The sequence below is a fragment of the Callospermophilus lateralis genome, chromosome 17 (genome assembly GCF_048772815.1).
Source record: "Callospermophilus lateralis isolate mCalLat2 chromosome 17, mCalLat2.hap1, whole genome shotgun sequence".
Classification (NCBI taxonomy): domain Eukaryota; kingdom Metazoa; phylum Chordata; class Mammalia; order Rodentia; family Sciuridae; genus Callospermophilus; species Callospermophilus lateralis.
This window is the reverse complement of record NC_135321.1, coordinates 30,943,058-30,961,672: the sequence shown is the minus strand read 5'-3', so window position 1 is coordinate 30,961,672 and position 18,615 is coordinate 30,943,058.

Here is an 18,615-nt window from a genome sequence, read left to right as displayed (position 1 = left end):
ACCCTCCTCTTCATTTTCATTCCTTCATGATCCTGTTCACCTTTTTGTAAATCTTCACTTGGCTATAATACCATTTAGACAGTAGAACAAAAATGTCCCACAAATGATCTGACACAATGTCCCATCAATGAACTCACAAAAATACTGAGATATTGTTGTTATGGCTTGGTTGGTGATTGGATAATTGGTGAACACCAAATAAAATTATACCAAAGGGTAGTAAAGAAAAGCTAAAAGCATTTACTGATACTTGAGGAAAACAGCATCACTTCAAAACATGCTAAGCAAAAAATAGAATGATATGAAGGTCTCCCAATGTTGGGCAAGGATGGAGGTGGGGTGTTATTCACATTTCTCACTGTAGGAAAAGTCTTAGGCCAGGATATGAAAAGTCTTTTGACTTTAAATCAGCTTAAATCCTCCAAATTAAAAAAAATAAAAATATTTACAAAAAATAAATAAACATACTAAATTCTACACCACATGCCATGAAATGTTCACCAACATATTTTTTAAATCTTGAAGAAACTGACCATTTTTTCTAAAAATAGTCTAACAATTGCCACATATAAGATGATAAACAATACACAATTGTGTCACTTGCTTTCACCCAACACAGTCATACTCATTGCCCAAACAAAACATAAACAAAAAGTAGATACTAGGATTTAGAGGAGCTATTTTATTGTTTTGAAATATTAAAATTGTATAGTACATTACAAAACAGATAATTAGTGTTTCAGTTCAGATTTGTCATACCCTGTCACTTGATACATTTCATAAGCTAGTTCATTGCAATGAGTGAATTCCTTAGGTCTATGTTTTGTTGTTTTTGTTTAACTTCTCTGGAAGAATTACAAAATAGTCTTCTTGTTAAATGGAAAAAAAAAAACATGTGGGCAATATGATGACACAGACACATAGATTCAAAAGTAGAAAAAGACTCTGGCAGCCCCCCCCCCACTTAAATTGTCATTTAACATTACTTAATCAGCCTAAAACAGGTCTCTACATTGTGTCTCCACATTTCCACCATTGACCTTGCAGAGCACAGAGATTCACCAAAGGTTTAAATGATATCAAATTTCCATTTATAAAAATTGTGATTATACAAAAACTAAGAAAAACAAATAATTCCATAGCTGACTCTAGAGTCAAAATTTTCTTCCTGACTGATATAACATAAAAATGGGTATAAATTTCATATTTTGATTTTAGTTTCAAAAGATTAATAAGTATTGGGTAGGAAAAACCTGGCTTAAAACTTCCATATAAAAGGATGTAGAATTTTAGCTAACAGACTAAACAGTAAACTATAATGTAATGCAAATAAACTTAGACTTCATTAATGTATGGATTTTGTTGGCATAATGAGCACAGCTCTGCTGCATTTTGCAGAGGTCAGCTCACCTCTGAAGCTCACACTGCATTAATGATTTCACATTTTTGAGAAGCACTGGCAAAATGGCGGGGGGAAGAAGTCAGAAAAGTGCTCAATATAGCAAAGGGTGCAGAATTCATATCATTCAAAGGGCTGTCAAAGGAACTATCTTTACTATCTTTCTCCTAAAGACAAAACTAGGCATTATTAAGATGAAAACAAGAGAAAAGGAGAAATGCAAGAGTTTTTTTTTTTTTTTTTTTTCCTCTTGGGAATGACACAAAACATTGCAAGAAAGTTAAAGGGATTCTGGAGTTTAAAAATATATATATATATATATTAGTTTTAGATGAATACAATATCTTTATTGTATTTATTTATTTTTATGTGGTGCTAAAGATCAAATCCAGTGCCTTACATGTGTTAGGCAAGTGCTCTACCACTGAGTCACAATCCCAACCCCAAAAGGATTCTGCTTTTGATTTAAATGAGAAAGTTTCAACAAACTGAGAAGCTTATCTTCTGTGTCATGGAACATGGAGTTTCCCTCATTGAAATATTACAGAAAAGATAATTTATCAAGGAAAACCTTATGAGTGAATTTGGAGTAAGAAGTTGTATGAGAAGACTTCCATGGTCCTTCCTAATTCAAAATTACGTTATTCATAAATAAAGTGCATACCTGTTGTATACAAGAACTTAAGGGAGCTTCCCAGATAAAAAGAGTAATGAAAAATTATCTTCTGCCATAAGTACTTTTATCTCCTAATGTATATACTTTTTCCAATACACTGTGATAAACTGACATTTTTAAAGCAAAACTGTTTATAGCTAATTGTAATTAATTTTAGACAACTATATATCAACTGAACCTTTTTACATGTATAGAAATGGCATTAAAAGTTATCATGTTCTTTTATTCTTTGTGAAAACTGACCTCTATCACTATTCATGAATTTATTAAAATGTTTAATTGAATGTAATGAACACCATTAACATTAGCATCATCTATTTGAATAGTGATAACTGTACATACTCATGGATATCACCCCCCGACACATGCATACACACATGCACAATGGAAAAAAGTGAAGAATACAAACAGGTACTAAGATCTTTTCTTTCATAGTTGAGCTATCACTCTGGAAATAACTACAATGACAATTTTTTTATTGTACCCCCCTTTTTTTTCTCCATGGGACAAATTCTAAAGAAACAGAAAAATGGGTGATAGCAAATCTCTACTGTCTAGCATAAGAAGATTGAGAAAGAACTTGAATTCTATGAAGCAAATATTTACATATTGAAATGACTATAAGTGTCTTGTTGGGTTTTTGGAAGTGTTGAGCACTATCAATAGCTGCTGTTTTGAAAATAAGGAAGGACTATTCTTACTTTTTATAAATATAGGATGCTTACTTAAAATGCAGTTGCTATTTGAAAGGGGTTAGTTGCAATTATCCAAGAGTTTCTTTGCAATTGAGTGGCAGCTCAGTGTAAGACAACAAGCAGTTTCAGCATCAGAAAATTCATAGTGATGTTCTAACTCTACCACTTATTATTTGTGAGGGATAGAAAATATCCTTATCTGAAACTCAGTTTCTTCATCTGAAGTTATAGAATATCTCTTCTTAACCTATCACCCAAAATTATTTTGAAGATCAAAACAGTGGTTTTTTTTATGTTTTGCTTTATTTTTGTGTTTCACTTTATTAAAAGTCAGAACAAAGGAAGAAATTATGACCATCAATGCACATATGCTGTGCTTCATAATATCTCAGGTTCATTTGTTTCCCTTTCATCCTCTTAAAAGTTCAAAATAGAACTTCAGGCTACAATGACTCAGAAATTGCTTATTTTCAAAAACTTGGAAAAGGTATAACCCTTAAGAGTCACAAGAAATTACAGCGAGGATAGAATAGAAAAGAGTAGCTGAAGTATTCTGGAAGGTGGAGAAAAACTCTTCCTTATATTTTAACTCTATGGTTATATGAAAGCAGTAACTGCAAACAGAAATCTCTGCTTCATTCTTAAGGTATCTGTTGATTAAGAAAATAAAATCTTCTTCCAAATTGATGAGCTTTCAAAACATCATCCTGAGTCTTTTTTAATCAACCCAACAACCTCTTATCTTTAAATAGCTTTATTTTTAGAGTTCAAATAGTCACTGGAGTAAAATTATCTGGGCATGAACAGAAGCCATGATGACTATGTCTGGTCCAGAAAATAAGGTCTAATATGAACTTTACAAAAAAGACTAACAGGAAAGGTGAAAAGGGACTAAATAACCCATGGTCTTGCCCCCTAAATGACTCTAAGTACTGACTCAAGTGAGTTTTATTTTTACTGAATTGGTACTTATAAAGTAGATTCCATGAGAAGCCCCAAACTTAAGGATGTCCATCAAAAGCTTGGAAACTCTTTAACATACCTGATTGAGAACTAGGTGAAGGAACTGGTTCAGAATGCCTGGTAGACCAATAGAGTGAGGGAGAAAGTAAAGTTTATTTTTCTATAATGACCATAAAAGATTCTGGCCACTCTGTCACATTTCAGAGAAGAATCCTCTCATTTTCCTTTATTTCTGGATGTGTCGTTATTCATTTTTATTTTACCCAGGGCAGAATGACCTTAAAAAATGTAGAAAAAATAAAAACACCATATTTTTGCTAGTGAAACTGAGAGTAAAAATCCCTTAATTGTAAAATAACAGGCTGTTCTGACAGTAAATTTCACTCAGACTAAGTTTTGTTCTCCCTGAGAATTACTGGAATGTCTATAAGCTTATATGGGCATATTTGTGGCCTTGAGGTTCATGCAAACAGTGGAACTCATCAGGAACCTTGTTCCAAGAGCTCTTGGACAGAATATGGAAGCAGTGACAAGTTTAAGGTCAGTTGCTCTCATGACAGTTATAGTGATTTTTCATGTTTATCATAGTGGCTTTCTTTGAAAATAATATAATAGAACCAGACAGGTAGGAGACTGTGAACAGTGGAAAGTATAATTAAATTCTTTTCACTACAGGTGTCTTATTACTATTCTCTTTAACATCATCACCATCATTATCAATCGTAATCATCAAGTTCCTATTACCTATTGATTATGAAACCAGTGGAGATAGAAAATAAAGTCATATTCTCTGCCACTGAAGGTCCTATAATTCATCTGATGAGATTACACATATGCATAGAAGACTAGTAATAATTCTATATAGAATGATAACATTCATTGTGTATAACAATTAACAAAAGAAAGAATATGGAGATAAATCTAGCCTCCATTCATTTCTTAATCAATTCAACAATGTTTATTAATTATTGTGTCATTTAGAAATAAATTTGGCTGAGATTAATGGAAAATCTAAAATTGGCTAAAATAATATACTTATTTTTTATACTCCCAAATAACCAATGGTAGGTAGCATTGTCACCATATTCTTGACTGGCTTCAACCCCATGGCTGCTCCTTCTTGGTCACCAGATACTTCCATAGCTCCAGATGGTATTCAAAGCAGGAGATTGTAGGAGGAGGCTCCAATTGGTGGACCTCCAAAACTTTCATCCAAGTAGTTAATAAATAAAGTATTTGGAAAGAATGAAATGAAGAATGGAGAAGTGGGGAGAAGAGAAGGAAATTAGTTCGATGAAGGTGTGCTAACAGGGAATAATTTCAGGAGGGTGGAGATGTGTATCCAGTTGGTTAGAGGGAGAATAATGATGTGTTTTGGACAAAAATAGCTCATCAGGAGAGTCTATTATAGAATATTGAATTAGCCATAATTATTTATATATTCCACTTTATAAAAGTGGCACATTTGTGGTCTCCACCCATTGAAAGATGGTGGCAAAGATAAAAATAAAATGCAGATGCCAACCAAGAGAATGAGCCACACCCATGTAGTCCCTAGATCTTGATTTATGGACAGAATTGGATGCAGCAGGAAATCAACATCAGAAACTAAATATACACAGGTTTTAAGAATTAAGTACGGGGTTAGAATCCATCTTACTAATAAGAAATATTAAAGTTCCATAGGTCAAACAATAGTGTGGGGAATCTGATAGGGGTTTGCCATAATGGAAAAATGTTTAAGAATAACTAATCTTTACTTTACTCAAACAAGGTATATATGCATGGTACTGGGGATTGAACTCAGGGTCACTCAACCACTGAGTCACATCCCCAGTCCTGTTTTGTATTTTATTTAGAGACAGGGACTCCCTGAGTTGCTTAGTACCTCACCATTGCTGAGGTTGGCTTTGAACTCTTGATCCTGTCTCAACCTTCCAAGCAGCTGGGATTGCAGGCATGAGCTATGTGCCCAGCTCAAACAATATATATTTAAGCCATACTCTAGAGTTGAAGTTAAGACAACATTTAGTTGCAGCTTAAGCTTACATAGGGAGCTCCTTATAATATGGACATATTCTAATATCACCTATAGAATTTTGCCAGCAAAATAATATCCTCAAGTTTTTGTTTTAAATTTGGCAACAGACTGTATACATTTGGTCTAAATTCACTTTTAAGTGAATCTAATTATTCTCTACCCTGTACCTTATCATATCTTATTTTAGACAAATTTCCTTGGCTCACTTCATGCATCACATTTATAGAATCTGCTAGAAATCTTGCTATTTAGGAATATATATTGAGGGCTGTATAAAATCAGTTCTACTCAACCATATCTAATAATTCACCAGGGCCTAGTATTGCTTTTCTCTGTTCTTTAAAGATTCACTGACTTTTTCATCCAGTCATCTCTTGCAATCTGTTAGAAATTGAGGGTGATAAAAATATGTATTAATTTTGTTCAGCAGTCTAAGATGTTTTCCTTAGTCATCTCCTATCTCAGGCCTTTGCTCTCACAAAAAGACACACATACATAATATCTCCTTGCTACTCCTGCAGTGTCAGCAAGCCATTTTTCTTTCATTGTCCACTCGGTGTCTTGGACTGCTTAACTCAAAGTTCACTGTAAGTTTTATTTTGGATCCAGGAAGTAGAAACCTAATTGCTTCTACAAAAAGACTTCTCCGTAACTTATCAGAATACCCTCTACAGTAATTGTGTATGTGTGTGTGTGTGTGTGTGTTACTTTGCTCACATGTAAATAACCTGCAAGATAAAAATAAATGACTCAGATACTTTTTTTCTAATTTATTCTAGAGTACTGTCTGTTTAATTGTTGTAATTATATCTCCATTTATCACAGTAGCCTGAGTTTATTTATGAATTTTATTTCGGTATTGTTTCAGACAAGAAAATCTGTGAAACAATAACAAAAATTTTTAATAAGAGTCATAGGATTGTCAAGGGTGTCTATATTTTTCTCACTGTTGATTATCTATGAGATGGGTGGAAAAAAATGGATAGAAATTAGCTCCCTTTTGCATGATAAATTAAATTGAAAATAAATTTGTATAACAAAGAACTAGATAAAAATTAAATACAAGAGCATAATTCATTCCAGTTTTAGAAAACTGGGGATTCACTAGAGCCCATCTAAGATGAATACCTTCATCTAAGGTACTCAATAAAGACCAAGGCTTGACTAAATCTTTAGTAAGTTTACTATGGTTACATAACATATTTAGAAGGGGTTTATAGGTCTATCTCTGTGCTATGAAACATCCATGATTAAATCAAAGATTCTCTATTATTATTGCTTCTGTTACTATTTTGGGAAAGAAAGAAGTGTTTAGTTTTTAACTTTAAGACAGAAGGCTGGGGGACTCAAAATCCTTCTTTCGTTACCTTGTGACAGCATTGGGGAAAGTGTTTAAAGTGAGTATGTGTTTGAAGATATTTAAGGGGGTAGAATAATTGTAACAAAGCAAACATATAGCTTTCACATCGTGTTTCATAGTAAATATGTAATAGTGTCTTCTAGGTGCACAAGCAAGGAGTTCTTCCCCATGCAAACAGAGAAGGTTGGATACCACCAATTAGCCAGTCAATTTGTATTACATAGCTGCTACATGGTCAAGTATGTTCCATGGCTTAAGAAATATAATACAGGCCATGGGCAGTGAGTGTGTGTGTAAATGCTGGGTGTGGAGAGTAATAGGTGGAGGAAAAGACAATATAAAATAAAGTAACAGAGTTTCTTAACTTAGTTAAATTATATAACTGATTTGAATGAGAATAATCAGAATACTAGCTTTGATCTTTGAAAATTCTGTCATGAAATTTAACCTACTCTATGTTGCTTTAATTTTCTTTTTAAAAATCTGCTTAACTAAACTCTAAGCAAAGGAAACTGGAAGTAAGTACATCAACACACAGTCTGAGCTGGGTTTCATAAGGAAATGAATGTCCTTGTGGTTGCTTATCTAATTTGTAGTCTGCACCAAATATATTTTATGCTTCTTAATATGTATTTTATATTACTTATTACTAATAAAATAATCATGATTTGTGGGGTAGCTGCTCTGGGTTGGGCATTGCATTAAGTGTTTTATAGGTCTTATTTCACTTACTTACCTATGATCTTTATGAGGTATTTTATTTTCTTATTACTTTGGAGAAAACTGAGCATCAGGAAAATAAAGTATCATGTCCAATTTAATATAGTAAATAAGTGAAAGAGGCAGAATCCGAACCCAGGCCTATTTCACTCTAAACCCTGTGTAGATTTTAACCATTTCATAGCATTCTAATACAATTAAAAGGAGTTCTAATTACATAATTATTCTTGTGGTCACTCACATCCCATCTGTTCACTTCAACAATGAATTTAATTTCTTATCATAGCCCCATGTTTTCAACCTCTGTGCATAGAGTAGTTACTCCAGTATTTTTCTTCTTAAAAGAATTTGATCCTAGAAAAAAAAAACAACTTTTCATCTATAGCCAAAATGACATGCAAACAGCATATTTTCCTATAAATCACACAAATAATCCAAAAATAAAGAAATAGTCATATTGGCAGAATAGACTCCCAGACCAGGAAACTAACACTTCAGGATTGTTATTTGCTTCCATACTGACAAACTACACTCACAAACACCCTAAGTTTAGATTAATGCTTCATGAATAAGTAATAGGAGGCCTCTATTTTTGTTTAATCTGTAGGTCTTTGTGTTGTTTCATGACATCACAGGACTTTGTTCTCTTGAGAAATTGCTGTTAGCCAACTCTCCATATAAGGCTGGTCAAATAGGAGCAGACAATTCTAAGTAATAGAGGGAATATCAAAGACATTTTAAATCCAATTTTAGCTTTCTTCTGGGGCTCTATGTAGAAACAATTAATACTTGTTATTCCCTGGCTTTCAACTAGAGTGCTTGAGCTAATTAGAAAACTATAGAAAAGGCTGAAGTTTAGACTAGGTCCCAATTTTAACTATCCAAAGTTAAAGTTCATTCTCATGTATCACATAAAGTGGCTTCTTATTCTATAGTTCTACTTTTAGCATGCATTTCAGCTCATGCAAGCCAGCACAAAATATCCTGTTACACGTTTTTGTCCACCTCCATTTTAATTCATAACTTGTCTACTTAATTTTCACTTTTAAATAAAGGGTGGATTCCAATTTTTTCTGATAAATTGGTTGGTTCCCCATATAAGTTATTGAATAAATTTGGATATATATATATATCATAATATATACCAAAAGCAAATAAAATAGCTTAAGCATCCAAATATAAAATGCATGCCAAGAAAGTTGAAAAGAAATGCATTTAGCTATATGTACAATCTTAAGATGAAGAACACCTTATATAAGCTGTATCTCTAAAATAGATAAGTAAAGGCAGTACTGTATAGTCCTTCAGAATATATTCTCAGATATCAAGTCATTCTTACTCTATCTCTGTTTTTGACATATATTGTAACCTTAGGCAGGCTTCTTAACATCTCTAAGCTGTAAAGCTGTAATTCACCTGTATTTCCATAGGAAGAAATCAGACATTTGTCATCTAGTTGTAGGGGTCCTAAAAGAAACAATGAATATAAAGCATTTAACATAGGAGTTGTCTCATATAAAGCACTCACAAAATGTCATTACCATATATTTATAAAGAAAAAAGTTGTTAGATTTGATTACACTCCCACACAAAGGAAACTAATCTGAAAACAATACAAAAATGTGCAAGATTTTTAGTGAGTTAATATTCTTAGCATATAAATTTTGCTATGCTTTACGAATTTTGAACATCTACTTAAAATGTTTAAAGAATAGACAGAACACAAAAGAATATTAACTTTCTATTATTTTAAAACATAATACAATCTCTACAAATAAAGGTAAAAGAAAATAATTTTTATAATTACTTTTGCATATATTTTTAATTTTTATTTGAAGAAACCTTTCTGGAAGTGTTTCAGGAAAACTTGTTTTTATCCTGGCGCTGTGGCACACAACCTTGTAATCACAGCAGTTGTGGGGTATCCTGAGATCAGCTTCAGCAATTTAGCGAGGTCCTAAGCAACTCAGTGATATATATATCAATCACATAACCACTTTTGTGGTTAGTTTAAATGCTTCTTTAAATAACTATTCAATTTATTTCAAAAAATAAATTTTCTATATATTATGAAATTTTGTTGTCTATGTATGTTGATTTCAAAATTTCATCATCATAATACTATTAAACAAGAGAGAAAATATCTCTTTAAAGCTGAAGATCTTGGTGGCTGCTTTGTTTGTGGTCAGCTAGGGAAAAAGAAAAAGAATAGGGAAATCAGGAAATTGAAACAAAAGGAAAAGAAAAAAATACCTAGATTGCCTTCTTTTTTTCTAGTAAAATTTTTAATTAATAAAATTTTAACTAATTTTTATTGTCAATTTTTAAAATTTGAAATTTCCTTGAGCAAAATGCCCTGGAGGAGAAGAGATCATTAAGCTCATGAACAAAGAATAAAAAGCAATAGTTGAAAAAATCAAGAGGAAGAAGGATGAGTTGAAGACTGAGTCATTTGAAAGAAATGGAACTTCCGCAGAGAAAATAACAATACATAGTTGGGAGACGCTGAGGCTTTAGAAATTGGATTCACATTATAGAACATTCTGCTATATACTGTGTTATTTAGAGATTTAATTCAGTTTCCCTAAGTCCCAACATTCAGTAGTATTGGCATGAATATAGCAGTTTATCTTGAGTCCATGATGCAACTGATTAATTTTAGAAAAAAAAAATAAACTAATACACTTCCAGGAGAAATGATGAGTTAGGTAAGAAGAGTTTATCAAAAAGAAAAATGGGAAGGATAGAAAACTGTAGGAACATTATACTCTGAGAATTTGTGAAATCACAGGAATTTCGACAGTTCATGGGTTGAGACCAGAAGAAAACTACATACAGGGAACCATTACTTAAATTACCAATGAGGGTCCAGACACCTTTGGAAAGAAAGCTGACAGTGATGGGAAGCATGTAAAAACTAATCAACTAGCAGAGAATTAACTGCTAACTCTAAGAGAAGAACTTGGTAAGTGCTGCATACTTACAGCTTGATGAAAAGAGGCAGGCCACACACTTAAAAGAACAACCCTCGTGTCCTAAGACAATTCTGAAAATAGAAATTTTGATGGAGAAAGGAAGCCAACACAAGAGTTGTAGGAGCTTGAAGATGCTGTCAGCTCAAATGCATGAGCAGATAACAGCACTTCAAGGACAGGTTTATGCCTTCAGGAACAAGCCCTTTAGATCCAAATGGCTGTGGATGAGAACAGCTTTGTCAACTCTGGTCGAAACAGTGATTAAAAATTTGAAAGAGAACCAAAGAAGTACAGGGCAAACTCATCCACTAGAAAAATTTAAGGTTAAAGTTTAAAATTAAAACCAACACAGGCTCAGGTCTTCCATTCCACAATATGGAAACATAAGTAACATTCATAGAGGTAACAACATGATTTATATTTTACATGCATATAAAATTAAAAATTTATAACACAAAATATATATGTTTTATATATATATATTATATATATTTTATATGAGATGTATATTTTATATATATTTTACATATTTTATATTTATATTAAATGTATGTATAAAATATGTAAAAGATACATTTATATGTAAAACATAAACATATGTATTTGATATTACATATTTTATATTTTATGTGCATATAAAATATAGATTATGTGGTTACCTTTATGAATGTTTCTTTCTCTTTTTCTCTTTCATTCTATAAACACACACATAAACACACACTCACCCATATAATGTATGTTTTATCTCCTCCAGAGATAACAGTGCAGTCAGGAGGACAGATACTGTAGAACATGAGGAAACTAAATTTGAGGGGCCAGACAGAGAGCTGGGCCACTCTGTGGTATAATAAAATAGGTGGACAGCTTTTGGCGTATTCAATCTCAGATCTGCTAAAAACTGTATGTATTTATTTTATACTCATTAATTCTGAAAAATTAAACAAGAATATTATGCCTACTTTGCAGTGTAATAGGGAGAATTAAACGATATGCATAGTGCCTGGTACAGATTGATTGTTCAATTAATGGATGCAAATATATTCCATGGAAAGAATGAAGAGTGTACAAAAAGACAAGGCCTTTGGAGTTGCTTGAACCAGAGACGAAGTAACCTTTTGAGCTTACTTTCAAATCTGTGATCTTCTGTTTTTCAGAAAGGCAGTTCAAAAGGAATCTGTTTTTCCCTTTGCAGAGACAAGGTAATGAGTGCTTTAAAAATAGGAATATTTTATAGCCTTCAAAACATAAAACAACACAAGAAAATATAAGCATTATCCACAAAAGTCAGACCATGACCACAGGGTTATTCCTTCTGGTATTAATCTTAGAGGATTCAGACATTTAAAAAAAAAAGATCTTAAAGACAGATAAAGATAGAGATAGTGTTTTAGTCAGCTTTTTTGCTGCTGTGACTTAAAGACCCAACCAGAACTATTGTAGAGAAGGAAAGTTTATTTAAAAGACTCAAGGTTTCAGAGGTCTCAGTCCATATACAGCCAGCTCCATCATGGCAGAAGACTATGGCAGAGGAAAGCAGCTCCCATGATGATCAGAAAGCAGAGATAGAGGGCTCCACTTGCCAGATACAAATATATACTCCAAAGCCACGCCCCAATTCTTACCTCCTCCAGCCACACCCTACCACTTCGGTTACCCACTCAGTTAATTCCTATCAGGGGATTAATTCACTGATTGGGTTAAGACTCACACCCCAATCATGTTCTCCTCTGAACCTTCTTGCATTGTCTCACAAGTGAGCTTTTGGGAGGAACCACATCTAAAGGAGACACACACACACACACACACACACACACACACACTCACACAGAGAGAGAGAGAGAGAGAGAGAGAGAGAGAGAGAGAGAGAGAGAGCTGAACATTTCCCTGCTATGTAGCAGTCATTAATCATCTCTGGTCTTTTCCTGAATTCTCCTCTTGGCCATGCTGTTGTTTATTCTCCAAGTCTTGTTGCTGCTCCTACTCTCCAAGTCCTTTAGCTTGTCTGAGACCTCCTACCATCTTATTTAGCTGTTTTCTCTTCAATCCATGATTTTTTCTGTACTGAAGACATTCTATTTTTTATTTTACCATAAATTCCCTTGATTGATCTCACTTGTTCCTGTGCTTACAGATAAAGAAGCAGGATCACCACTTCAAAAGCAGAAAAAGTGGTGTGTGTGTGTGTGTGTGTGTGTGTGTGTGTGTGTGTGTGTAAAATTACTCTCTTTTGAATCAGAGTTAAAATAACATTTTTGAATAAGATATTCCTTAAGTTCATGGTAAAAAATACAAATCTTTTTCTAGGTATCTGCTGAGCAAATGCAATTAATGTTTCAATTGTAAAGTTTCTTTATCCATTTACATTATTATAAGTGTTCAGCTTTAAAGATCTTCAGTAATAGACTTTAGCCTTCATTTGCAAACTGGCTTTATCCTTTATTCATTCACTCCCTCTTCCCTAGTCACCTGGCATTCTCAATGAACTCTCTAGAAGCAAGGCTAATTTCTGCTTCATGTCCTTCCTTACCTTTTTACTTTGTTTGAATTGACCAATGCTTTTTCATTCACCCACATGTTATACTATGTGTGTCAGGTTCACCATCCTCCATAAACCTCAATTGCAGCCAGCCAGTAATTATTTATCCCTAATTGACCTCATGCAGCACTATATACATATGATGATTTTCTTAGACTGACAAGCACATTACCCACCTTAGCAAAAAAAAAAAAAAAAAAAAAAAAAAAAAAGAATTTCTATCTGAAAGGGCCTAAAAATGAGTGCACTCTATCTCCTACTCGCGGTGGCAGGAATATGATTTTGGCACTGTTTATAGTCATCGTTAAAGTTCCTGTTAGTCACTGACCACTTTCTCAGATAACTATTTTAAACTTTCTTACTCATTAAATGGTGAAAATTTTATAGTATAGAATGACTTTAAATTTGGAAATTTTATATACCATGCTCAGGTGGTTGCCCAAGTAATTGCACTGTCTTGTATGATTATACCTACAGTGGGGACCCCATGGTGCCTGGGATGCTACCCCTAGTAAGCCACCCATTGTACCCAGAAGGTTGCCTATATGAACTAACCAAGACAGAGAGTTAATCTTTGGAGAAATCCAAACATTCTAATGCTTCTTCCACTCTAGTTTCTGATGATATTTTATCTGAGTGAAGTACATTCATATGATCTCCCTCTGGAATAATTCAGGACACTTCTTAAAAATAATACAGTGATATCCTAATGTTTTTCTATTATTCCTGCTTCAGAAATTCTTCAGACTAGAGCCATGCTCCTCAACTGGATAGGTGTAGAGTTCCCAAGAGATATAAGGGTATGGAGAGATTTAGGAGACTCAATTTCCAGATTCTCAGCTTCTGTTGGTACCTTTAAAGCTCATCTGCCAGAGCAAGTACTTGTGGTTTAGCATCCCCTATTTCACAATCATAACATGATTCACTGATCCAAAGATAAAACAACCAGTTAACCGAACATGGGGTAGTTACATAATTTAATACAAGGTACCAGTAGAGCTGTTTCTTTTCAGCAACTAATGCCATGTTACTGTTTTCCCAAAGCTTAATGATACAAAACTACAATAATGTTTAATTTCTTGTGATTCTATGTAGTCCTTCTGCTGTTCTTACTCAGTTTCACTCAGATGGTTATATTCAGCTGACGGGTAGGCTGGAATTGAGGCTCAGCTAAGACAGTGGTAGGGCTAGGCTTCTCCTCTCCATGTGGTCTCCATGTGGTCTCAGGGCTTCTCTGTCTCCATACTGTTCATTCAGCAATCCAGTTACATTTCCTTATTTAGTCATAAAAGTGTTTGAAAAGGGCAGAAACTTTGAGGTCTTTTAAGATCTAACCCTGGAAGTTTCATACACTGTTGCTATATTTAATAGTTAAAATAACCCTCAAGGGCAGCCACATGCAAGGGTAGAAAAAACACTGTACCCTATAATTTGAGGCAATACCAGTATAACCCTAGAAATATACCATGGTAGGACACAGAAGATTGAGATCATCATTTCCAACATCCACCATGCTCCTCCAGATTCCTCATTCAATGACAGAGTCCATACAGCTATCCTTTGATGTGAATAATACATATTTATCAACAAATTTACAGGTTTATCAATTGCTAATGAAAATTATTATAATAATTAAATAACATTTCATGCATTGTTTTTGTCACTTAGAGATCTTTAGTTAAAGAAGCATCTTAAAAGTCATTATATGTATTTTTTCAATGAAAAATAAGGTGATCAATGAAATATCAATATCAATAAATTGGACTAATTCTAAAATGCACACAATTCTGCAAGTGAAGAATAACAGAAATCACATTTTCAAAGATAAAGGATTGATACAAAATTTTTCACAAAATCATTTTCTTTTGTATGTTAAATAAACATTGATGCATGTGAAGTCAACTTTCATTTATATTTCATTTGTAATGCTTTGAGAGTTGTTAATAGCTGTACTTTAAAACATTATTATTTATAATAAATTAGAATTTGTATTTTTATCTATTGACATTTTCAGTAAAAAGTTTAGAAGCCAACTTAAAATGTAAGTGATATTGAAAACTGGGTCTCAGTGTCCAGTTAAAGAGTCATGGACAGCAGAGTGTGGTGAGAGCTGGAAGAATATTTTCCAGTGGTAAAAGCAGCAGTTTTGGGGGACCAGTTAGAGCATTCTCATAGAATTTTTTTTATACTTCTGTTCTGTGTAGGATTAGAATTAATGTTTTATGGTATATTTCTTAGTAGATAGTACCACCCCATTTTCCAAAGTGGAAAATGCCAGAGGAAGTTGGACAATTCAAATCATTTTAACATGTCTGTGACATTAGTCTTTTGTGTAGTTGTGTGGTTGTTTTTTAATTTCTTCCTGGTAAGTATAAAATAGTCTCTGTTGGTGTGAAAAAAAATGTAAGTGATATATAACCAAACTAGTGTCAAGTTTCTTTGCCAGATCAGATTACTACTGTTCTAAGTTATTCCGTAGTCTTACTGTTTGACCTATAACTTGTTGGTGACAATTTTTTTTTTTAACATTCAGGAGGTGTGCATTTCTTCTAGAACCATTTAGCATATTTACTCATTTGCACAATATAATTTAAATATTAAGCAATAATCAAGCTTCCTTCTCCTCTAATTCAGGTCTGTATTCCTGAGATTCTTAATCATTTTTGTGCCATGAACCCCATTAGCAGTCTAGTAAAGGCTATGATTCTTTCTCAGAATAATGATTTTGAGTGATAAAATAAAATATTTAAGATTATACAAGAAACCAATTATATTAAAATACTGTTACAATATATTATAAAAGCCAAATTTGTTATGTAGCACTGTGTATGATTGTCACACATATAACACGATTTAGCAGCAGAGCTAATAACTAATATAATTTTGAATGATATTTCAAGGTATCTGAGACAGCAGTAATGTAATGTGAAAATATCTCTGGTGTCTGTTGTTGACAGCCCCAGGTACTGCAAATAATACTGTGTATTGTACTCCACATTTATAATTGAAGGAAATGATAAATTTTAGTTAGATGTTCGTGAAGAGAAAGATGCATTTTTTCTCATCCAATTCATAACCCACTGAAATCTACACATGAATTTCTTAGAAGGTTTCTGAACAGTAGTTTAGAAGTCCCAAAGGTTTAGTGTTTAGGTCATACCTATTCAGAAAAAATGGGTTCTTCAGAATTCTGTTGAGCATGTTAGTGAGAAGAGGTTCCTAAAAGATGGTAAATACATAGTCAGACTTGAATTTGCCTAGAATGTAGGTTTTTGTTAATAAATATGCCTTAAATTATACAACTGTAAGGTAAATGGAAGGAATTAGAAAATATCATGCTAAGCAAAGTAAACCAATCCCTAAAATCCAAAGGTCAAATGTTCTCTCTGATTAGTGGGTTCTGATCCATAATGGGGGAGGGCATGGGAAAAATGAAGGAACTTTTACTGGGCATATAAGGTCAGGAATGATGGTGGAATGTGATAGACATTATTACCCTACGTACATGTATGACTGCATATATGGTGTGGCGCTACATTGTGTACAATCAGAGAAATTAAAAGTTGTGCTGCAATTGTGTATGATGAATCAAAATACATTCTGCTGTCACATATATCTAATTAAAATAAGTTAATTAAAAAATTATACAGCTATAAATTGCATCTTATCCCTATTATATACATATAGGTAGGTGGTAGTTGTTAGAACTATTAGTAATAATGAAAAAAAATTAGCATGAACAGAAACCATGATTAATTGAGTATATCTTGATGCTAGGCCTTTTCCTTAGCACTGTATATGTGTAATGTACAGTATTTTATACACATTTTGTTTTCTCATTATATCTCCAGAGATAGAGTTATTATTTGTTCTACCATTTTATAGATGAAGTAAGGGAAGTTTATAAAGGTTAAGGTTACTTGCCATAGATTTCAGAAATAGAAAATCTCTGAATGTAGACTGAATTTTTTAATGGTCTGGAATACATTGTGTTTTTGCACATTATTCTATATGATCTATCAAACTATTTACCTAAATAATTTTCATCTCTTTAACAAGTATTAATTATGCTTCTAATATACACCAACATTTGCTAAGTACTCAACATCAATTCCTATTTTTCTACTTATTGGTGTACACACTTGCTGTCTGTCACCTCTGCATATATCAGTACTCTTCTCTGTGCTGTTAAATTGTGTATTGTTCATATTTGCTCTTGATACCAACATAACACATTTTACCTGAAGCTCTCATTGTGTTTCTGGGACATGATCAGGGGATACTTGATCCCAGAATGGGACTATCAATTTTGTTAATATCTTTATCTCCTCTTAGATCTCTAAGCACATGTCTTTATGACTTATGCATTTTATTATTATGTGTTCACTAGATGAAGATTTGAATAGTCTCTCCAAGAAAACAAAATGTAAGTTAAAAACGGAAAATCAATTAAATTTGAAAAATCTGCATAGCAGAAGGTGCCTGGGACTCCATATCCCATCCATTGTGTAATCATTCTTCCTTCAGGGAAATACACATTGAGTGTTTACTTCCTACTATCTCCTATAACTGAATATAACTAAGTAGTTAATGTACCTGAATTTTCACTGCTGAAAGTGCCATTTCCAAGATAACTTGACTGTGAACAAAATGTTCTTCTCTGTGAAAGCTAAACTTATTGCATAAAAATATAAGCCAAAATACAGATCTCAAGTGAGTGGTATGACCTTCTGACTTTGCCACTAAACCAACTCTTAATTCAGGATTATTATCAAAGTGCCAAAGCTATTTGCATGTTTAATCCACATCCATTTGTTTTCTGAACATTCCTTGCTTTGAGCTCCAAGGAAGGGAAGAAACCAAAGAAGTGTTTAATGATCCTTCTTTAAATATAAATAGCAAATAACACTTGCTGCTCCTCTTTGAAAAATTAAAATTGATTTTCTCTTTCTGGATGAGAGATGATCTGGTGTGGGTGAGCACTCAGTGACTCCTATCACTGATGATATTGCAAAATTGGCTCTGAAGAAAACAGAATATGGCTGTGGCTGAACTGTTTTTTCAAACATTGAGCAAAGTTCAAGTCACAAAAGGATACAGCCTTCTGACAAACAGAAATCATGTTGGAAGTCAAACACCTATTGAGTCTGAGAAATTTCTTCCAAAACCCTTATGTTTAAGGACATACTTAGAACAGCATAAGACAAATTTTACTTGAAGCCTGAGGTTTCCAGTCAAGAAAACTTCATC